This window comes from Bombina bombina, chromosome 2, assembly GCF_027579735.1.
Source record: "Bombina bombina isolate aBomBom1 chromosome 2, aBomBom1.pri, whole genome shotgun sequence".
Taxonomy (NCBI): Eukaryota; Metazoa; Chordata; class Amphibia; order Anura; family Bombinatoridae; genus Bombina; species Bombina bombina.
The window spans coordinates 837,677,731-837,701,371 of NC_069500.1; the positions used below are offsets into that span (position 1 = coordinate 837,677,731).

Here is a 23,641-nt window from a genome sequence, read left to right on the forward strand (position 1 = left end):
ACTAGAAGTCTTTCGGAAAGACTTAGTAGCTTCAACATAATATTTCAAAGCTCTAACAACATCCAAAGAATGCAACGATTTCTCCTTAGAATTCTTAGGATTAGGACATAATGAAGGAACCACAATTTCTCTACTAATGTTGTTGGAATTCACAACTTTAGGTAAAAATTCAAAAGAAGTTCGCAACACCGCCTTATCCTGATGAAAAATCAGAAAAGGAGACTCACAAGAAAGAGCAGATAATTCAGAAACTCTTCTGGCAGAAGAGATTGCCAAAAGGAACAAAACTTTCCAAGAAAGTAATTTAATGTCCAATGAATGCATAGGTTCAAACGGAGGAGCTTGAAGAGCCCCCAGAACCAAATTCAAACTCCAAGGAGGAGAAATTGACTTAATGACAGGTTTTATACGAACCAAAGCTTGTACAAAACAATGAATATCAGGAAGAATAGCAATCTTTCTGTGAAAAAGAACAGAAAGAGCAGAGATTTGACCTTTCAAGGAACTTGCGGACAAACCCTTATCTAAACCATCCTGAAGAAACTGTAAAATTCTCGGTATTCTAAAAGAATGCCAAGAAAAATGATGAGAAAGACACCAAGAAATATAAGTCTTCCAGACTCTATAATATATCTCTCTAGATACAGATTTACGCGCCTGTAACATAGTATTAATCACAGAGTCAGAGAAACCTCTTTGACCAAGAATCAAGCGTTCAATCTCCATACCTTTAAATTTAAGGATTTCAGATCCTGATGGAAAAAAGGACCTTGCGACAGAAGGTCTGGTCTTAACGGAAGAGTCCACAGCTGGCAAGAGGCCATCCGGACAAGATCCGCATACCAAAACCTGTGAGGCCATGCTGGAGCTACCAGCAGGACAAACGAGCATTCCTTTAGAATATTGGAGAATACCCTTGGAAGAAGAACTAGAGGCGGAAAGATATAGGCAGGATGACACTTGTAAGGAAGAGATAATGCATCCACTGCCTCCGCCCGAGGATCCCGGGATCCGGACAGATACCAGGGAAGTTTCTTGTTTAGATGAGAAGCCATCAGATCTATTTCTGGGAGTTCCCACATTTGAACAATCTGAGAAAATACCTCTGGGTGAAGAAACCATTCGCCCAGGTGCAACGTTTGGCGACTGAGATAATCCGCTTTCCAATTGTCCATACCTGGGATATGAACCGCAGAGATTAGACAGAAGCTGGATTCCGCCCAAACCAAAATTCGAGATACTTCTTTCATAGCCAGAGGACTGTGAGTCCCTCCTTGATGATTGATGTATGCCACAGTTGTGATATTGTCTATCTGAAAACAAATGAACAACTCTCTCTTCAGAAGAGGCCAAGACTGAAGAGCTCTGAAAATTGCACGGAGTTCCAAAATATTGATCGGAAATCTCACCTCCTGAGATTCCCAAACCCCTTGTGCCGTCAGATACCCCCACACAGCTCCCCAACCTGTAAGACTTGCATCTGTTGAGATTATAGTCCAGGTCGGAAGAACAAAGAAGCCCCCTGAACTAAACGATGGTGATCTGTCCACCATGTCAGAGAGTGTCGTATAATCGGTTTAAAGATATTAATTGAGATATCTTTGAGTAATCCCTGCACCATTGGTTCAGCATACAGAGCTGAAGAGGTCGCATGTGAAAACGAGCAAAGGAGATCGCATCTGATGCGGCAGTCCTAAGACCTAAAATTTCCATGCATAAGGCTACCAAAGGGAATGATTGTGACTGAAGGTTTTGACAAGCTGATATCAATGTTAAACTTCTCTTGTCTGACAAGGACAGAGTCATAGACACTGAATCTATCTAGAAACCTAAAAAGGTTACCCTTGTCTGAGGAATCAATGAACTGATTGGTAAATTGATCCTCCAACCATGAACTTGAAGAAACAACACAAGTCGATTCGTATGAGATTCTTCGAAAATGAGAAGACTGAGCAAGTACCAAGATATCGTCCAAATAAGGAAATACCAAAACCCTGTTCTCTGATTACAGAAAGAAGGGCACCGAGAACCTTTGAAAAAATTTTTTGGAACTGAGGCTAGGCCAAACGGTAGAGCCACAAAACTGGTAATGCTTGTCTAAAAAGAGAATCTCAGACACTAAAAGTGATCTGGATGAATCGGAATATGCAGATACACATCCTGTAAATCTATTGTAGACATATAATGCCCTTGCTAAACAAAAGGCAGGATAGTCCTACAGTAACCATCTTGAATGGTGGTATCTCAATATTGATAGATCCGGAACTGGTCTGAAGGACTTGACCTTCTTTGGTACAATGAAGAGATAAAATAAAACCCCAGCCCCTGTTCCAGAACTGGAACTGGCATAATTACTCCAGCCAACTCTAGATCTGAAACACATTTCAGAAATGCTGAGCCTTTGCTGTGTTAACTGGGACACGGGAAAGAAAAAAATCTCTTAGCAGGAGGCCTTAACTTGAAGCCAATTCTGTACCTTTCTGAAACAATGTTCTGAAACCAGAGATTGAGAACGGAATTGATCCAAATTTCTTTGAAGAAAACGTAATCTGCCCCATACCAGCTGAGCTGGAATAAGGGCCGCACCTTCATGGGTACTTAGGAGCTGGCTATAGGTTTCTATAAGGCTTGGATATATTCCAAACTGGAAATAGTTTCCAAACTGATACCGCTCCTGAGGACGAAGGATCAGGCTTTTGTTCCTTCTTGTGAGGAAAGGAACGAAAATGATTATTAGACCTAAATTTACCTTTGCGGAAGAGAATACCTAGTTAGGCTGATAGGAGCTTGCATCTGCATTTAGCAGTATATGATAGCAGATGGCTAAAGAGATGTGGTATGCTCATGAGATCACCTTACTTTGAACAAAATACAAACCAAAATTGATAATAGAAGTAGATTGAAAAATGACCGGAGGCACGAAACGCGTAGGTTCTAGGATTTTGATAAATATACTGGCTTATTATGCTACATACCATGGATGTTTTTTTTACTTTGACTATTAAAAGCTACATTTTAACACATCTGTTTGCCTACCTTAGAATTTGTCTATTGGCTAATACGTGTTAACGGTACCTCATTAAAAAAAAAAAAAAAAAAGACTTTTGCAGAGGGCGGCCAAATAAAGGTGCTTTCTGTCTGCATTTTTAAGCTATTTCTGTTTACACACAAAACATTTCGGCACCTTTTTATTTTTTCTTTCTTTCTTCCTTCCTTCCTAGCAAACAAAGACTGGTTAGCTCAGTTGGTTAGAGTGTGGTGCTAATAATGCCAAGGTTGCGGGTTCGATCCCCATATGGGCCATACTTTTAAATGTTAGGATCCAAACTAAAAGTGAATTGTAAAATGTACCTTTCAATAAAGAACAATGACTTCACAAAAAACAAACCATAGCACAAAATATGAACCAAAATGTATAATAGAAGTAAATTGGAAAGTGCCCTGAGTCACGAAATGCATAGGCTCTATGATTTTGATGAGCCTACTGGCTTATGCTACATACCATGGATGTTTTTTACTTTTCACACACTTGTTTGCCTACCTTAGAATTTGTCTGTTGGCTAAAAGGTGGTAACGGTACCTCATAAAAAAAAAAAAAGACTTGCCGAGGGCGGCCAGATGCACTCAGTTTAGGCAGAAGCTCACAGTCAAATAAAGGTGCTTTCTGTCTGCATTTTTTATACTTCATGACAGGAAGTCACATTTATTTATAGCACTGGTAAATCCCATACAATTACTTTAACTTTACCGTCCCTTTAAGCTATTTCTGCAAACTAAAGTTATCTTGTAAAAGTGCTTTGTCTGTTTTATTCTCTGTGGCTGATATAAGCTTTCTTTCATGTATTTGTTTTGTGACTTTCTCTTCTCTTGCCTGGTTTGCTCCTTCTGCCCGGCTGTTACAGTTATAGATTGTGAGTGGCACTTTATAAAGCCAGAATCAGTGCAGTTATAAGGACTGTGTGGTCATCATCCTCCTCTCATCTATAGCTAGCAGGGCATCAGAGTGCCGCAGTCTATTTTAGCTGATGCAAATAGAAGGCAGGTATAGGTATGTCTGTAGGATCATCATGTCTGCCTGGAGGTGTGTTTCCAGAGTTAAATCTTTCAAATTCAAGGCCAGTTGTGTTTTATATTAGTGCTGTGTACTTAGTTTTGTTAAGGCTAATGTGTCATTATATAAAGTATTATCATTACTCCTTTTTTGCTTCCACTGCGTCACTGGTGATTTGCACATGTCTTGTTTGTTACTTTGATATATGGACTTTGTAAAAAAAAAAAAAAAAAGCTCTGAAAGCATGAGTGGCTTGAAAGAAAACTTGTACACACGATAGATTTCTGCATATTTTTTTCCATTAAACAAGGGCCGGTTAGCTCAGTTGGTTAGAGCGTGGTGCTAATAACGCCAAGGTCGCGGGTTCGATCCCCGTACGGGCCATCTTTTTAAATGTTAGGATTCTCTCAAGCATACAACTGCAACGGGACAACCTAATGCGTCCTCTTTCCATATATGCTTTTTCAGGCCCCTCCCACAAAGCAGGGGGAAAAAATGTATTTTTGCTACAGAAAACACATATTGTCTCTTAGACCAAAAAACACATTAAACTGAACATTTATAAAACATAGTATGAGGCTTACGGAGCATATTATCATCCTACAAAAAAATAAAAAAAATAAAACGTAAAAAATGAGAAATATATTTTATTTTATAATTATTATTTTTTTTTTTGCTCTTAATAACCAGCATTTTGTTTGATCCAAACTAAAAATGAATTTTAAAATGTAACTTTCAATAAAGAACAATGACTTCACACAAAAAAACTAAACATAGCAGAGGATGGTTTCGATCCATCGACCTCTGGGTTATGGGCCCAGCACGCTTCCGCTGCGCCACTCTGCTTTTCGCATACAACTTTGCTTCATACTTTTGGTGAACATGGATTATATGAAAAGAAAAAATACTAATAAAAATGCTTGTTTTGGAGTGTAATCAACGCAAATAGAATGCCAAAATATATCTACTGAAAAAATAAATAAAGCGCATATATCTATAAAATGTAACATAGTAACATGGTAGATGAGGTTGAAAGAAGACAAAAGTCCATCAAATTTAACCTATACAAATCCTAAATGATTTACAATAAAATTTCCAATTGAGCCATTTAACATAGGCAATCATATTCCTGAATTCTGTTTCTAGACAGTAATGTATTTAAACAATCTTTAAATATATCTAAGGTTGGCATTCACCGCCTCCTTAGGCAATGAGTTCCATAATTTGAAGTTGCATGAATAAATTCCCCACTGAATTTTGTGTAATTTTAAAATGTATCTAATATTTTTATGTTTCAATATTTTATACCTACTTATTTTACTTCTGTATAAACTACAAGAGGGTGTTAAAAATAATACAATTTATCTTCTGATATTTTAATATTAATTTCTATTGAGCAATATAGGTATAAAATCCTAAATTGTGGTATTTAGAAAGGGGAACTGATATTAAATGTGGGACCATATAAAGTGTGATTGAAATAACATAATTTATGTAAGAACTTACCTGATAAATTCATTTCTTTCATATTAGCAAGAGTCCATGAGCTAGTGACGTATGGGATATACATTCCTACCAGGAGGGGCAAAGTTTCCCAAACCTTAAAATGCCTATAAATACACCCCTCACCACACCCACAATTCAGTTTAACGAATAGCCAAGAAGTGGGGTGATAAAAAAGTGCGAAAGCATATAAAATAAGGAATTGGAATAATTGTGCTTTATACAAAAATCATAACCACCACAAAAAAAGGGCGGGCCTCATGGACTCTTGCTAATATGAAAGAAATGAATTTATCAGGTAAGTTCTTACATAAATTATGTTTTCTTTCATGTAATTAGCAAGAGTCCATGAGCTAGTGACGTATGGGATAATGATTACCCAAGATGTGGATCTTTCCACACAAGAGTCACTAGAGAGGGAGGGATAAAATAAAGACAGCCAATTCCTGCTGAAAATAATCCACACCCAAAATAAAGTTTAATGAAAAACATAAGCAGAAGATTCAAACTGAAACCGCTGCCTGAAGTACTTTTCTACCAAAAAACTGCTTCAGAAGAAGAAAATACATCAAAATGGTAGAATTTAGTAAAAGTATGCAAAGAGGACCAAGTTGCTGCTTTGCAAATCTGATCAATCGAAGCTTCATTCCTAAACGCCCAGGAAGTAGAAACTGACCTAGTAGAATGAGCTGTAATCCTCTGAGGCAGAGTTTTACCTGACTCAACATAGGCAAGATGAATTAAAGATTTCAACCAAGATGCCAAAGAAATGGCAGAAGCTTTCTGGCCTTTTCTAGAACCGGAAAAGATAACAAATAAACTAGAAGTCTTTCGGAAAGACTTAGTAGCTTCAACATAATATTTCAAAGCTCTAACAACATCCAAAGAATGCAACGATTTCTCCTTAGAATTCTTAGGATTAGGACATAATGAAGGAACCACAATTTCTCTACTAATGTTGTTGGAATTCACAACTTTAGGTAAAAATTCAAAAGAAGTTCGCAACACCGCCTTATCCTGATGAAAAATCAGAAAAGGAGACTCACAAGAAAGAGCAGATAATTCAGAAACTCTTCTGGCAGAAGAGATTGCCAAAAGGAACAAAACTTTCCAAGAAAGTAATTTAATGTCCAATGAATGCATAGGTTCAAACGGAGGAGCTTGAAGAGCCCCCAGAACCAAATTCAAACTCCAAGGAGGAGAAATTGACTTAATGACAGGTTTTATACGAACCAAAGCTTGTACAAAACAATGAATATCAGGAAGAATAGCAATCTTTCTGTGAAAAAGAACAGAAAGAGCAGAGATTTGACCTTTCAAGGAACTTGCGGACAAACCCTTATCTAAACCATCCTGAAGAAACTGTAAAATTCTCGGTATTCTAAAAGAATGCCAAGAAAAATGATGAGAAAGACACCAAGAAATATAAGTCTTCCAGACTCTATAATATATCTCTCTAGATACAGATTTACGCGCCTGTAACATAGTATTAATCACAGAGTCAGAGAAACCTCTTTGACCAAGAATCAAGCGTTCAATCTCCATACCTTTAAATTTAAGGATTTCAGATCCTGATGGAAAAAAGGACCTTGCGACAGAAGGTCTGGTCTTAACGGAAGAGTCCACAGCTGGCAAGAGGCCATCCGGACAAGATCCGCATACCAAAACCTGTGAGGCCATGCTGGAGCTACCAGCAGGACAAACGAGCATTCCTTTAGAATATTGGAGAATACCCTTGGAAGAAGAACTAGAGGCGGAAAGATATAGGCAGGATGACACTTGTAAGGAAGAGATAATGCATCCACTGCCTCCGCCCGAGGATCCCGGGATCCGGACAGATACCAGGGAAGTTTCTTGTTTAGATGAGAAGCCATCAGATCTATTTCTGGGAGTTCCCACATTTGAACAATCTGAGAAAATACCTCTGGGTGAAGAAACCATTCGCCCAGGTGCAACGTTTGGCGACTGAGATAATCCGCTTTCCAATTGTCCATACCTGGGATATGAACCGCAGAGATTAGACAGAAGCTGGATTCCGCCCAAACCAAAATTCGAGATACTTCTTTCATAGCCAGAGGACTGTGAGTCCCTCCTTGATGATTGATGTATGCCACAGTTGTGATATTGTCTATCTGAAAACAAATGAACAACTCTCTCTTCAGAAGAGGCCAAGACTGAAGAGCTCTGAAAATTGCACGGAGTTCCAAAATATTGATCGGAAATCTCACCTCCTGAGATTCCCAAACCCCTTGTGCCGTCAGATACCCCCACACAGCTCCCCAACCTGTAAGACTTGCATCTGTTGAGATTATAGTCCAGGTCGGAAGAACAAAGAAGCCCCCTGAACTAAACGATGGTGATCTGTCCACCATGTCAGAGAGTGTCGTATAATCGGTTTAAAGATATTAATTGAGATATCTTTGAGTAATCCCTGCACCATTGGTTCAGCATACAGAGCTGAAGAGGTCGCATGTGAAAACGAGCAAAGGAGATCGCATCTGATGCGGCAGTCCTAAGACCTAAAATTTCCATGCATAAGGCTACCAAAGGGAATGATTGTGACTGAAGGTTTTGACAAGCTGATATCAATGTTAAACTTCTCTTGTCTGACAAGGACAGAGTCATAGACACTGAATCTATCTAGAAACCTAAAAAGGTTACCCTTGTCTGAGGAATCAATGAACTGATTGGTAAATTGATCCTCCAACCATGAACTTGAAGAAACAACACAAGTCGATTCGTATGAGATTCTTCGAAAATGAGAAGACTGAGCAAGTACCAAGATATCGTCCAAATAAGGAAATACCAAAACCCTGTTCTCTGATTACAGAAAGAAGGGCACCGAGAACCTTTGAAAAAATTTTTTGGAACTGAGGCTAGGCCAAACGGTAGAGCCACAAAACTGGTAATGCTTGTCTAAAAAGAGAATCTCAGACACTAAAAGTGATCTGGATGATACACATCCTGTAAATCTATTGTAGACATATAATGCCCTTGCTAAACAAAAGGCAGGATAGTCCTACAGTAACCATCTTGAATGTTGGTATCTCAATATTGATAGATCCGGAACTGGTCTGAAGGAATTGACCTTCTTTGGTACAATGAAGAGATAAAATAAAACCCCAGCCCCTGTTCCAGAACTGGAACTGGCATAATTACTCCAGCCAACTCTAGATCTGAAACACATTTCAGAAATGCTGAGCCTTTGCTGTGTTAACTGGGACACGGGAAAGAAAAAAATCTCTTAGCAGGAGGCCTTAACTTGAAGCCAATTCTGTACCTTTCTGAAACAATGTTCTGAAACCAGAGATTGAGAACGGAATTGATCCAAATTTCTTTGAAGAAAACGTAATCTGCCCCATACCAGCTGAGCTGGAATAAGGGCCGCACCTTCATGGGTACTTAGGAGCTGGCTATAGGTTTCTATAAGGCTTGGATATATTCCAAACTGGAAATAGTTTCCAAACTGATACCGCTCCTGAGGACGAAGGATCAGGCTTTTGTTCCTTCTTGTGAGGAAAGGAACGAAAATGATTATTAGACCTAAATTTACCTTAGATTTTTTATCCTTTGGTAAAAAAGTTCCCTTCCTTCCAGAAACAGTTGAGATAATAATTTATTACCCTGGAAAGAAAGGGAAAGCAAAGTTGACTTAGAAGACATATCAGCATTCCAAGTTTAATCCATAAAGCTTTTCTAGCTAAAATAGCTAGAGACATATACCTGACATCAACTCTAATGATATCAAAAGATGGTGGCACCAATAAAATTATTAGCATGTTATAGAATAATAATAATGCTATAAAATTATGATCTGTTACTTGTTGCGCTAAAGCTTCTAACCAAAAAGTTGAAGCTGCAGCAACATCCGCTAAAAAAATAGCAGGTCTAAGAAGATTACCTGAACATAAGTAAGCTTTTCTTAGAAAAGATTCAATTTTCCTATCTAAAGGATCCTTAAATGAAGTACTATCTGCCGTAGGAATAGTAGTACATTTAGCAGGAGTAGAGACAGCCCCATAACCTTAGGGATTTTGTCCCAAAAAAACTCTAATCTGTCAGATGGCACAGGATATAATTGCTTAAACGTTTAGAAGGAGTAAAAGAATTACCCAAATTATTCCATTCCCTGGAAATTACTTCAGAAATAGCATCAGGGAGAGAAAACACTTCTGGAATAACTACAGGAGATTTAAAAACCTTATTTAAACGTTTAGATTTAGTATCAAGAGGACCAGAATCCTCTATTTCTAATGCAATTAATACTTCTTTAAATAAAGAACCATTATCAGTATCAGAATGATGATGTTCATTTAAAAATTCATCTGAAAAAAGAGAAGTTTTAAAAGACTTTTATGTAAACTAGAAGGAGAAATAACAGACATAGCCTTCTTAATGGATTTAAAAAATAAAATCTCTTATGTTTATCAGGAACACTCTGAAAATTAGATGTTGACGGAACAGCAACAGGTAATGTAACAGTACTAAAGGAAATTTTATCTGCATTAATAAGTTTGTCATGACATGCAATACAAACAACAGCTGAAGAAACAGATACCAAAAATTTATAGCAGATACACTTAGCTTGGTAGCTCCAGCACTGGGCAGTGATTTTCCTGAAGTATCTTCTGACTCAGTTGCAACGTGGAACATCTTGCAATATGTAATAGAAAAAACAACATATAAAGCAAAATTGATCAAATTCCTTAAATGACAGTTTCAAGAATGGGAAAAAAATGCCAGTGAACAAGCTTCTAGCAACCAGAAGCAATAAATAATGAGACTTAAATAATGTGGAGACAAAAGCGACGCCCATATTTTTTTAGCGCCAAATAAGACGCCCACATTATTTGGCGCCTAAATGCTTTTGGCGCCAAAAATGACGCCACATCCGGAACGCCGACATCTTTGGCGCAAAAGAACGTCAAAAAAATGACGCAACTTCCGGCGACACGTATGACGCCGGAAACAGAAAAGATTTTTTGCGCCAAAAAAGTCTGCGCCAAGAATGACGCAATAAAATGAAGCATTTTCAGCCCCCGCGAGCCTAACAGCCCACAGGGAAAAAGTCAAATTTTTTAAGGTAAGAAAAAATGATTGATTCAAATGCATTATCCCAAATATGAAACTGACTGTCTGAAAAAAAGGAATGTTGAACATCCTGAGTCAAGGCAAATAAATGTTTGAATACATATATTTAGAACTTTATAAAAAAGTGCCCAACCATAGCTTTAGAGTGTCAAAGAAAATAAGACTTACTTACCCCAGGACACTCATCTACATGTTTGTAGAAAGCCAAACCAGTACTGAAACGAAAATCAGCAGAGGTAATGGTATATATATAAGAGTATATCGTCGATCTGAAAAGGGAGGTAAGAGATGAATCTCCACGACCGATAACAGAGAACCTATGAAATAGACCCCGTAGAAGGAGATCATTGAATTCAAATAGGCAATACTCTCCTCACATCCCTCTGACATTCACTGCACGCTGAGAGGAAAACCGGGCCCCAACTTGCTGCGGAGCGCATATCAACGTAGAATCTAGCACAAACTTACTTCACCACCTCCATAGGAGGCAAAGTTTGTAAAACTGAATTGTGGGTGTGGTGAGGGGTGTATTTATAGGCATTTTAAGGTTTGGGAAACTTTGCCCCTCCTGGTAGGAATGTATATCCCATACGTCACTAGCTCATGGACTCTTGCTAATTACATGAAAGAAATCTGTACTGCTATTTACCATGTAGGCTCTAGAAAATGAAACAAAAATGTATTTATTTATTTAGTTATTTTTATATTTTATAATTCATTGCATTTCCCCTTATGAAAGGTACAGTCGAGTCGGTTGGTTAGAGCATGGTGTTAATAACGCCAAGGTCACGGGTTCGATCCCCATACGGGCCATACTTTTAAATGTTAGGATTCTCTCAAGCATACAACTGCAACGGGACAACCTAATGCGTCCTCTTTCCATATATGCTTTTTCAGACCCCTACCACAAAGCAGGGGGAAAAAAATGTATTTTTGCTACAGAAAACACATATTGTCTCTTAGACCAAAAAACACATTAAACTGAACATTTATAAAACATAGTATGAGGCTTACGGATCATATTATCATCCTACAAAAAAATAAAACGTAAAAAATGAGAAATATATTTTATTTTATAATTAATTTTTTTTTTTTGCTCTTAATAACCAGCATTTTGTTTGATCCAAACTAAAAATGAATTTTAAAATGTAACTTTCAATAAAGAACAATGACTTCACACAAAAAAACAAAACATAGCAGAGGATGGTTTCGATCCATCGACCTCTGGGTCATGGGCCCTAGAACAGAAACAGATATCTAGATCTGCTGAGGAGCTCACATATCCGGGCAGAAGCGACGGATGAGACCACCCGTAACCACATGTCTGTTAGACAGCCAGACTAACCCTCAGGCTAAGAACTAAAGGTGAAGACCCTGTCAAACTCCATAATAAGGAGCGCCCATAATGGAGACCAACCACAAAAATGAGTTGCAGCACAAAAAAGGAGCAATCAGGTACCCTAATGCCTGCCCCTGACAGACTGAGTCAAATCCGAAGAGGTGACATAGTTGAAGGGAACAAGGAAGAATAAACTCCTCAGCACCGAAAAGATCCAGAGATCTACTGAAGAATCCCTGACCACGATCCCCTAAGGGCAAGACTAGCATAAGCACGAACACCCAGAGAACCTAGATCGGATTTTACCAAAGGTACAGATCCGTCAAAAGGACACACCAAAGGAGAGTCCCTCAACCTCCTGGTGAACTCTCTGAGTCAGAAAAAGGATACTTCAGAAAGAACCCAACTGGTAAAACTCAGAAGACCAGGTCCTCAGAGTAGAAAGAGTGACCTAAGCTCTTAAGAAAACAGAAGGAATCTCAGAAGACACTCTCCCACTTCCATGGAAGTGATAAGACAAACTGCCCCAGTAGACCAAAGGTAAGTTTCCCATAAAAAGAAAAGATATAACGCATACTGGCAACCGGAGCGGATTAACCAGAAATCTATGGAAATCTGGAGATAGATAGCAACATGCCAAGCCAAAATTCGGACTGATAAACATCCCCACCCACAGTACCAACGAAGGACTGAAGTAAAACAGGGCAAGCCTATAGAGTATTGGTACTCAAAAGGCCTAGGAGACTTCCTGTCTGAAATTCAAAAAGATTCAAGAACCACCCTGGAGCCTACTCCAGGAACTCCATCTCAAAACCAAATGGAAAGGACAAAAGAGATTCATTAAAACTCCTAGCAGGCTCTGGAGAAACCAGAACTGCCAAAATATAGGAACAACCAGAACCCAGAAAACCAGGATACTGTATGAAAACCCCTTAGATCCCAAAAATCTAGAATCAGAACGAGGTTACTGTAAACAATACCCTAAAAAACTGATTTCGTCAACATGATGATAGGAAAATATCCATCCCCCTGATAAGGGAAGAGAGAACCGTATATAAACCCTCAAGAGGAAGAAGAAATATGCTCTATGTGACAGACTTCCCCGCTACCCCGAATGGGTAGCGCCATCGACCGGGTCCTTCCTCTGCCTAGAACAAGTGGCTATGTAGCCCAGGAAAGTGATTTCTATGTAGCCCAGGAAAGTGATTTTAGCTGGAGCTCACCCAAATAACTAGACAGACTAGCCTTCAGGTGAACAAGAACTGATTTTATTGAGAACACACACTCCTTTTATACACACATCTCATCTTGATAACACAAAGGACAATCCCACAATTTTCCCGCCATTCCCGCCCCTCCAGACAGCCCGGCACCTCCATAGGAGCCACAGTCTCACATAATCCCAATACTTAGGGGTGGTGGTTTCGGGTGATCCCGGTGGAGTGGCCACAGTCCAAAAATCAGCATGATTCGTTACTGGGGACCGGAGTTACAGTCCGTTGAAGTTATGGGGTTATGGGTGTCCAAAACCCCCAGTTCCCAAAGGAGCTCCCCTCTGATAATTGCCACAGCTCTTGTCCTCCTTAGGGGCTACCAATCCCCAAAAGAGCGGAGCTCTGGGGCAAAGGGCTGCTGGAGCGACCAGGGGTAAATTTAGCAGGTGTCCTGGGTGTCATTTTAAAGCGCTCGGTCCCCAGATGCCACAGTCCAAAAATCAGCATGATTCGTTACTGGGGACCGGAGTTACAGTCCGTTGAAGTTATGGGGTTAGGGGTGTCCAAAACCCCCAGTTCCCAAAGGAGCTCCCCTCTGATAATTGCCACAGCTCTTGTCCTCCTTAGGGGCTACCAATCCCCAAAAGAGCGGAGCTCTGGGGCAAAGGGCTGCTGGAGCGACCAGGGGTAAAGTTCGCGGGTGTCCTGTGGACGACCGGGAGTTCCAGGAGCCCGGCCAGCCTGAGAGGAGTGAGGCGGGTGTCTGTTGTGAGGCGGCCGACCGGGAGTTCCAGAAGCCCGGCCAGCCTAGGAGGGTTTTCCTGGTCATACACCAAACAAAAGCTTCCAGAGATTGTGGTTGCTCTGAGGAGCCCAAAACCACTGAGAAACAGCTGGGGTGAAGTCTATAGGGGGGGCAAGGGTTCAGCCCCTGCAGCCCAGTATCCGTGACAACTCCCCCCCTCCAGTTCGGCAGACCCGGCTAGATCCACACACAGGTCGGCCTGGGGATGTCCGAGGAGTTTATGCCACTTCAGTCCGCCGGGAAAGTCCGTCAGCATTCCCATTGCTCTTTCCCGGTCGGTACTGGATGTCAAAGTTAAATGGCTGCAGGGCTAGGCTCCACCTCAACAGTCTCCCGTTGTCCCCCGAAACACGGTTGAGCCATACTAGGGGGTTGTGGTCAGTAAGGACGGTGAAGGGTCTCCCATATATGTAGGGCTGCAACTTCTTCAAAGCCCATACCAGCGCCAGACACTCCTTCTCAACCGCCGCGTAGCCTACTTCTCGGGTTAGCAGTTTGCGACTGATGTAGGCAATGGGGTTGTCCTGTCCTTTATTGTCCGCCTGACTTAGTATGGCCCCCAACCGAACATGGAGGCATCTGTGTGGACAGAAAACCGTTTGGCTGGGTTAGGAACGGCCAGTACTGGGGCAGAGATTAAGGTAGACTTAAGACTCTGGAAGGCTTTTTCACACTTGGGGGACCACAGGACCAGTCGGGGATGTCGTTTACGGGTCAGGTCAGTCAGGGGTTTGGCGAGTGTGCTGTAATTAGGGACGAACCTCCGGTAGTAGCCTGCAGTACACAGAAAGGCAAGGACTTGGGTTTTGGTCCTGGGGGTGGGCCAGTTAGCCACTGCCTCGACTTTGGCCGGCTCGGGTCACTGCTTACCGCAGCCGACTCGGTGGCCTAAGTACTGAACTTCTGAGTGCCCAATGGTACACTTATCTGGCTTCAAGGTTAGGCCGGCGGCTCGAAGACGATCTAAGACGACGCCTAGGTGGACCAGATGGTCCTCCCAGGTCTCGCTATAGATGGCGATGTCATCCAGGTTTGCACAGGCATAGTCCTGGAGGCCATCCAACAGGCGGTCTACCATTCTTTGGAAAGTGGCTGGGGCGTTCTTCATTCCAAACGGCATGACCTTAAACTGGTATAAGCCAAAGGGAGTGATGAAGGCAGACTTGGGGACGGACTCAGGGCCGAGGGGGATTTGCCAATAACCCTTGCATAGGTCGAGGGTGGTCAGGAATAGTGATGTTGCGAATTGTTCGCCGGCGAATAGTTCCCAGCGAACATAGCATGCTCGCGTTCGCCGCAGCGGACGAACATATGCGATGTTCGATCCGCCCCCTATTCATCATCATTGAGTAATACTTTGACCCTGTACCTCACAGTCAGCAGGCACATTCCATGCCAATCAGCAGCAGACCCTCCCTCCCAGACCCTCCTACCTCCTGGACAGCATCCATTTTAGATTCATTCGGAAGCTGCATTGTTAGTGAAAGGAGGGACAGTGTAGCTGCTGCTGATTTAGTAGGGAAATCTATAGCTAGGCTAGTGTATTCAGTGTCCACTACAGTCCTGAAGGACTCATCTGATCTCTGCTGTAAGGACAGCACCCCAAAAAGCCCTTTTTAGGGCTGCTTTTTTTTTTTCCTGTGTAATCTAATTGCAGTTGCCTGCCTGCCAGCGTGTGTCAGGCTCACAGCGTATACTGTGCCCACTTGCCCAGTGCCACCACTCATATCTGGTGTAACAGTAGTGTAGATTTAAAAAAAACAAACACTTTTTTGACTGTGTTAAATAATAGCAGTCAGTTTCTTTCACACGTGTGCGTTTAAGTGCCTGCCTACCAGGGCACAGTATCACCCCAGTGCAACTCATATCTGGTGTAATAGTAGTGTAGATTTAAAAAAAAAAAAAAAACTTTTTTGACTGTGTTAAATAATAGCAGTCAGTTTCCTTCACACGTGTGCGTTTAAGTGCCTGCCTGCCAGGGCACAGTGTCACCCCAGTGCAACTCATATCTGGTGTAACAGTAGTGTAGATTTAAAAAAAACAACACTTTTTTGACTGTGTTAAATAATAGCAGTGAGTTTCCTTCACAAGTGTGCGTTTAAGTGCCTGCCTGCCAGGGCACAGTGTCACCCCAGTGCAACTCATATCTTGTGTAACAGTAGTGTAGATTTTAAAAAAAAACAACACTTTTTTGACTGTGTTAAATAATAGCAGTCAGTTTCCTTCACACGTGTGCGTTTCAGTGCCTGCCTGCCAGGGCACAGTGTCACCCCAGTGCAACTCATATCTGGTGTAACAGTAGTGTACATACCTGATGTTTTAAAGCACGTTATTCCAAACAATTTAGGAATGTTAGGTGATTTATGCCCTTTATGGATTAAAACCAGACTCTGCATCAACTATGTAATTTTCCATGGGAGTTTTGCCATGGATCCCCCTCCGGCATGCCACAGTCCAGGAGTTAGTACCCTTGAAACAACTTTTCCATCACTATTGTGGCCAGAAAGAGTCCCTGTGGGTTTTAAAATTCGCCTGCCTACTGAAGTCTATGGCGGTTCGCCCAGTTCGCCCATTCGCGAACAGTTGCGGAAGTTCGCGTCCGCCGTTCGCGAACGCAAAATTTTAGGTTTGCGACATCACTAGTCAGGAAGTGGCCCTGGGCAATTAGATCTAACAGGTCATCTACTCGGGACATGGGATAGGCATCAGTGCTGGTTCTGTCGTTGAGTCTACGGTAGTCAACGCAGAAATGGGTAGTTCCGTCCTTCTTTGGTACTAACACTACCGGGGAGGCCCAGGGACTGTTGGACGGTTCAATGACACCGAGGTGCATACTGTCCCTGACGGCCTCTGGGACCCTGTAGGCAGCCTGTCGACAGTAGAGAACATGTCACTTCTTTGTTCCAAGAGTCGCCGGACCTGCCTTCTCTGTCCGGGCTCTAACCTATCGTCTAGGGATATGTCATCCACCCCCTGGGGGGTGTCAGTAGGTCTGGGAAGCTCTGGCATTGGAAGACTTTCAGCGTTTTCCACTGCCGGCACACAGATAGCGGCCACATCTCTAGGTCTCTCTATGTATGCCTTTAACATGTTCACATGAAAGGTCCGACGGATCCTTTCATGTGAACACTTCGCTACCAGGTATGTGGTGTTGTTCAGTTGTTCCACAACCCGGTAAGGTCCTTGCCAAGAGGCCTGTAGCTTGTCGGTTTTGACAGGCTTCAGAGCGAGGACCTTCTGTCCCACAATCAGGGTTCGGGTACGGGCATTGCGATCGTACAATCGCTTCTGCCTGTGCTGAGTGGCTTGAAGGTTCTCACGTACCTGGGCAGCCAGGTCCTTCAGCCGGTCTCTGAGCTGGAGTACGTACTCCACAACAGAGTGCTGTTCCCCCCCGGTGGCTCCCTCCCAGTGGGTTCGTACCAAATCTAGTGGGCCCCTAACCTTTCGACCATATAGAAGTTCAAAGGGGGAAAAACCGGTGGATTCCTGAGGCACCTCTCGATATGCAAAGAGGAGGTGCGGCAGGAATCTCTCCCAGTCCTTGTGAGTGGCCGAGAACATCCGAAGCAGTTGCTTTAGGGTCCCGTTAAACCTCTCACACAGCCCATTCAGCTGGGGATGGTAAGGGGCGCTGTGCAGGGGTTTAATCCCGCACAACTCCCAGAGTTGTTGAGTGATTTCCGCAGTGAACTGTGTTCCCTGATCGGAAACCACTTCCAGAGGGAAGCCTACCCTGGTGAATATCCGGAGCATCGCATCTGCTATGGTCTCCGCCGTGATATTGGCCAAGGGGATTGCCTCGGGGTATCGGGGGGCATAGTCCACCACTGTAAGGATGTATTTCTTCCCTGATGGGCTGGGCCGAGCTAATAGCCCCACAATGTCTACTGCCACTCGGCTAAAGGGTTCCTCAATAATGGGCAGGGGATGGAGGGGGGCTTTCGTATGATCACCTGTCTTTCCTACCTTCTGGCAAACCTCACAGAATTTACAGTATTCCTTAATATCGGCTGTAATGCCTGGCCAGAAGAAGGTTTGAGTCAAGCGGTGGTGGGTCCTTTGCTTTCCTAAGTGGCCGGCTAAGTGGATGTCATGCCCTATGTTCAGTAGGTTGGACCGAAACTTCTTCGGTACAACCAGCTGGCGTTTGGGCACCGGTCCTTTTCTCCTCTTGGAGATCTGGTACAGGAGCTCTCCCTCCCACTGGAATCGTTCGTCTCCGGGGCCCTGGGGGTCAGCACCTACTCGGTCTCGGTAAGGGGCTAGGGTCGGGTCGCTCAAGGTTTCTTTGGCAAAGTCAGAGGGGGTCGCCCAGAAGGGGGTGTCAGTAAGTTCAGGGTTAGTGGGGACGGGTAGTCAGGGAAAGGTAGGTGTCGGGGTGGTAGATCTTACCTGGCTCCCCAGAGTTGGTGAGGTGGCGGGGCATTTGGCCTGCTGGTGGGTAGTCACTGGGCAGGTATCCAGAGAGGCATCCCCCACATAGGCGGATAAAAGGTGGCCGAGGTCGTTTCCCAACAGGACCTCGGCAGGGATGTGGTGCATAACCCCCACTTCTACATTGCGGGAGTCGGTTTTCCAGTTCAAATGGACCCAGGCTGTAGGAATCCTGAGGACCTCACCTCCGGCTACCCCCACAGCAAGGGTGCGCCCAGTGCAGCCAGAGGGGGGAACGAGGTGAGGTTGGATCAAAGAAACGGTGGCCCCCGTATCTCTTATTCCTTGAGTCGCCTGCCCGTTGACCCAGACAACTTACCGGTGTTGTTGTCAGTTGTCTTGGTCCATTGAGCCGACATGGTGCAAGACACCCACTTCTTCTCCTGTCTACTCAGCATAGGGGTCGGAGCTCACTGTATGGGCACAATTGGCAGCAGCCTGATAGGTGCGGGCTTGAGGAGACCCCCACGAGGTTGAAGCAGGGTTCCTTGGTGGCTGGGCGGTTTCGTTGTCTGGCGGGGCAGTCCCGTATAACATGTCCAGGGTGTCCACACCCATAACACCCCCGGGGATGGCTGCTCCCGGCCGGGTAAACGGGGTGGCCGGGTCTGTGGCTGCAGAAAGAACGTTGGGGTTTTGAGCTGGGCTGGAGCGGAGCGGGTTGCTGGCCGGGGTCTGTGGCCACCTGGCGCCGGGCATCCACATACTGATCAGCCAGGGCGGCGGCTTGGTCAGCTGTTCTGGGTCCCTTGTCTTTTACCCAGTCCCTTATCTCTGCTGGGGTGCGGTTGTAGAACTGCTCCAGGAGGATGAGTTGAACAGCTTCATCTAGGGTGGTGATGTGGCACCCAGTAACCCAGGAGTTCAAGGATCTAGCTAAGCGGTGGGCAAACTCGGTATACGGCTGCTCCTATTGTCTTTGTAGTTCCCTGAAGTTTAGCTGGTGAGCCTCCGGGGTAAGTCCATACCGAGCAAGGATGCGCTCCTTCACCCGGTCATAGTTGCCTTGATCTTCGGAGGGGACAGTGTGGAAAGCCTCCAAGGCCCTACTGGATAGTTTCCCAATTAAGATAGTAACCCTATCTGCATTAGTGACCCCATGCATCCGGCACTGGGTCTTGAACAGCCCTGTGAGGTAGTTTCTTGGGCCAGGAAGGGGGTTCAGGGGATCCGGCATGACCCCCCCTATAGACTTCTGAAGCTCCAACATGTGTATCTTGTTGGCGTCAGTCACTATCTGAGTAATGATCTCCTCGGGGGGTTAGGTCCATAAAGATCCAGTTGCCACTGTACCTGCCGCTGTTTGTCAGATGTTGTAGTCCCTGGAGTGGAGGCTGTACTGGGCTGTCCTCCGCTTTGGTCGCTGTCCGACCCACCAGCCTGTTTGCTAGCCCGATCGTCCTCCATCAGTTCGGCTACGAGCACTGCCTTTGTCTTGTTGCCGGCGACTTTCCCTCTAGTCTGTAGCAACGTTCTCAATTCTTCCTTCCGGAGCCCCTGGTACTGCTCCATCCGGCAAGATCTTCAGTTGGTGGTTTGGACGTTCCAGGTAGACGGAAGCATCCCACTGCTGCCACCAATGTGACAGACTTCCCCGCTACCCCGACTGGGTAGTGCCGTCGACCGGGTCCTTCCTCTGCCTGGAACAAGTGGCTATGTAGCCCAGGAAAGTGATTTCTATGTAGCCCAGGAAAGTGATTTTAGCTGGAGCTCACCCAAATAACTAGACAGAATAGCCTTCAGGTGAACAAGAACTTATAATATTGAGAACACACACTCCTTTTATACACACATCTCATCTTGATAACACAAAGGACAATCTGACAATTTTCCCGCCATTCCCGCCCCTCCAGACAGCCCGGCACCTCCATAGAAACCACAGTCTCACATAATCCCAATACTTAGGGGTGGCGGTTTCGGATGATCCCGGTGGACGGTCCAAAAATCAGCATGATTCGTTACTGGGGACCGGAGTTACAGTCCATTGAAGTTATGGGGTTAGGGGTGTCCAAAACCCCCAGTTCCCAAAGGAGCTCCCCTCTGATAATTGCCACAGCTCTTGTCCTCCCTAGGGGCTACCAATCCCCAAAAGAGCGGAGCTCTGGGCAAAGGGCTGCAGGAGTGACCAGGGGTAAAGTTAGCGGGTGTCCTGTGGCTGACCGGGAGTTCCAGGAGCCTGGCCAGCCTGAGAGGAGTGAGGTGGGTGTCCGTTGTGAGGCGGCCGACCGGGAGTTCCAGAAGCCCGGCCAGCCTAGGAGGGTTTTCCTGGTCATACACCAAACAAAAGCTTCCAGAGATTGTGGTTGCTCTGAGGAGCCCAAAACCACTGAGAAACAGCTGGGGTGAAGTCTATAGGGGGGGGGGGGGCAAGGGTTCAGCCCCTGCAGCCCAGTATCCATGACACTCTACATAGAAAGCACATAAAACCAATAGAATGAGAGAACCCCTATGTAGCACCAATAGAGGGGGGAAATACACCCCTGTGAAAAGGAACCGGGAACAAGACTCCAAAAACGTCACCCGTCCTCCCCTCATCAAGAGAGGCAAAACTTAGTTCCGAAAGAAAACTGCCACAGCAGAATTCAAACGCCAAGTCAATAGCTTTGCAAAACAGGGTATTAACTCGTAGGCCTCTTGGACTGCATACAATCCAATATCAGATGCCCAACCAAGACGATTTAACCAGGACCAGCCTGACATCCAGGATAGAAGGGCTTCCTCTGGACCGAAAAACAACCTCTTGAGAAGAAGAAAGAAGAGAGGTAACCAGTACCCAAACAGGACTAGCCTGTTAGTCAGGATACAACATATCTGTACAAACCTCAAAAGAACAGAGATAACTCTACCCAACCAGGAACAGCCCAATATAAAGGATACGACATATCTGTTCAAGGGTCAAACAGGAAATTCAAAATTTCTAGCAGGGCCAGAAAACTGAGAATAATAAACAGCAAAACATATATGCTCCAAGCTTAAACATAGTCTCGGACATATTGAGGGAACATCACCCCGACTAGAGACAACCTTCTTGTTTTTGTTATTCATATATATATATTTTATATATAGAACTTCCACCGGAAGATTCCTTTAAACGCGACATGAAATCGTTAATACCAGAATCCCAGAACGAAAAGTCTTCCTAAGAAGAGAGTCAACATATCTCATGCTCAAAAAATAAAGGAAAATAAAAACTTATCCTAACCGGATTAGAAAAGAAATCAGGCAAGCGCACACACAAGAGATAGCCCAAGGGAAAGGGAAACCGACATGTCCCGCCCGTCATGCAACACAATTCCTCAAGAGTTCCGATCTGAGAATCTGATATAAAACCAAAGAAAAACAATATACAGACGATAAGGAATAGGATCACCATCCCTCCAGTCGTCTAAACAGGCTCGCTATCTGAATCAGCAGACTGAGATTCAGCTGACACATCAGAACTAGGATACTCCAGCGTCGCTAGAACTTCTTTCAGACGTACACGCAGGCGAGCCATTCTAAATCTAAAAGCAAAATTCACCTCCGTCGGAGTATCCGGGGTCTCCGACCCTATAGGTATCCCCTCTGAAGCCTTAGAGGACACCGCTTCCCCAGAAGACTGATCGGATAACACAGTCCTCTTGCATGCCAGACCTTGGGCAGGAGTAACTAGATTAAGCCTTCGCTTGCACGTGGCAGGAAGATGGAAATACGCTAAGGCCAGAGATATGGCCATGCGAAACTGTGCAGTAACCTCTGATGGAAAAAGATCTCCTTCAGGAGAAGGGGTAATGGTATGTGGGGCAACCGCCTGTGTAGAATAGAAGATGTTAGGGAACGCACCTCACGGGATGCCGAATCCTCAAAGGCCGATGGCTCATTGGTTTCTAACGTTCCCACATGGGAAGATGAGAACACTCTATTGCGGCATACGGAACATAATTGAGAGTGCTGGGTTACCCGGGCCTGCTCACAATAAACACAGGTACCAAAATCTGAATCAGAGGAAACCCCCTCTAACATATCAGCATCCTCCATAACTCAACTAAGCAGATTATGGTCAATAAAAGAAAACAACTGGCACCATACACCCCCAATGGCTGGGGCACTCACCACCTCCTATGACCCAGACAGATAGAGAAAATTGATCCTCTCTGCAGTCGCACGGTCAGGAATACGGAAATGGGAAACAAAAATCGTGACCGCACCTGGTCACATGGTGCAACGTGCAGGATTTACTCCCACTAAGAAAAGCGCGCCAGTCCAAAAAACTGCGCAGCTAGAAATAACCTGTACGCTCCGTAAAAGCCTATGAGTCCCAAACAACCATACACATAAGCAGTCAAAATCACATAACAAACATGATTAAAATCCCCCACTGTTCAATAATCCCCCTCCGGAGATATTAACCCTTGATTCCATAAAGATAAAGGAGTCCCACTGAGACCCTGTCTTCTCATTACGTTACAAGCATGTAAAAAATGTAAATGATCTTACCTGAATCCATGCAGTGGAACAGCAACACGGTTCTTCAAGTTTGACAGATGATAGCAACGCTGCAGAAAAGCAGGCAGCGAAACTCGTCAACGGTGATTACTTATGGAGCTCTCCCTGCATCTCCGGACTCTAACTTTCATCAATACACTCACTGAAAGGCAAACAAGACTACTTAAAACTCCAGTCCCATCTTGAAGAGTACTACCCTCCATAAGGAACTACTCTGTATCTTCCGACACTTCTCTGCCAACTTCCTGTAACTAAAGGCAAAGAATGACTGGGGGATGAGGGAAGTGGGGGAGGTATTTAAGCCTTTGGCTGGGGTGTCTTTGCCTCAGTAATGAATGCAGCTGTGGACTTTCCCTGTATTTCGAAGGAAATATATCTATAATAAAATGCTTTTTTTTTTTTTTTTAAATATATATTTGTTAGAATTATTTGGCAAGGTGGTAACACAAGAGTATGCATTTTTCTTACAAGCTTCTCTAAACTGTCCCAATGGAAAGGAAATTGTTTTATTTTTAGCCCCAGAAAACAAATATTGTCTCTTCTCTGCCTCTATTCCCCTTTCCCAATTTAACCCAATCTCCAGCATAACTTGACTTGTTTAGAATCACTAAAGCTTATTGAAGATACTACTACTAAAATAATTAAATAAAAAAGGGGTTTTGTTTAATATCCAGCTCTTAGACTACTCTATATACATAGTTGGTAATGCGCACTCC

The 23,641-nt window shown here is 43.9% G+C and overlaps 2 non-coding genes across 2 annotated transcripts; one reads left to right on the plus strand and one right to left on the minus strand.

Moving 5' to 3' along the window:
• The first annotated feature begins 4,361 nt into the window (after window positions 1–4,361).
• On the plus strand, window positions 4,362–4,435 carry TRNAI-AAU (transfer RNA isoleucine (anticodon AAU)). The gene has a single exon. It is a non-coding gene; the product is annotated as a tRNA-Ile (tRNA).
• A 390-nt stretch (window positions 4,436–4,825) lies between these two features.
• TRNAM-CAU (transfer RNA methionine (anticodon CAU)) lies at window positions 4,826–4,897 on the minus strand. Its single transcript has one exon. It is a non-coding gene; the product is annotated as a tRNA-Met (tRNA).
• Window positions 4,898–23,641: the final 18,744 nt, after the last annotated feature.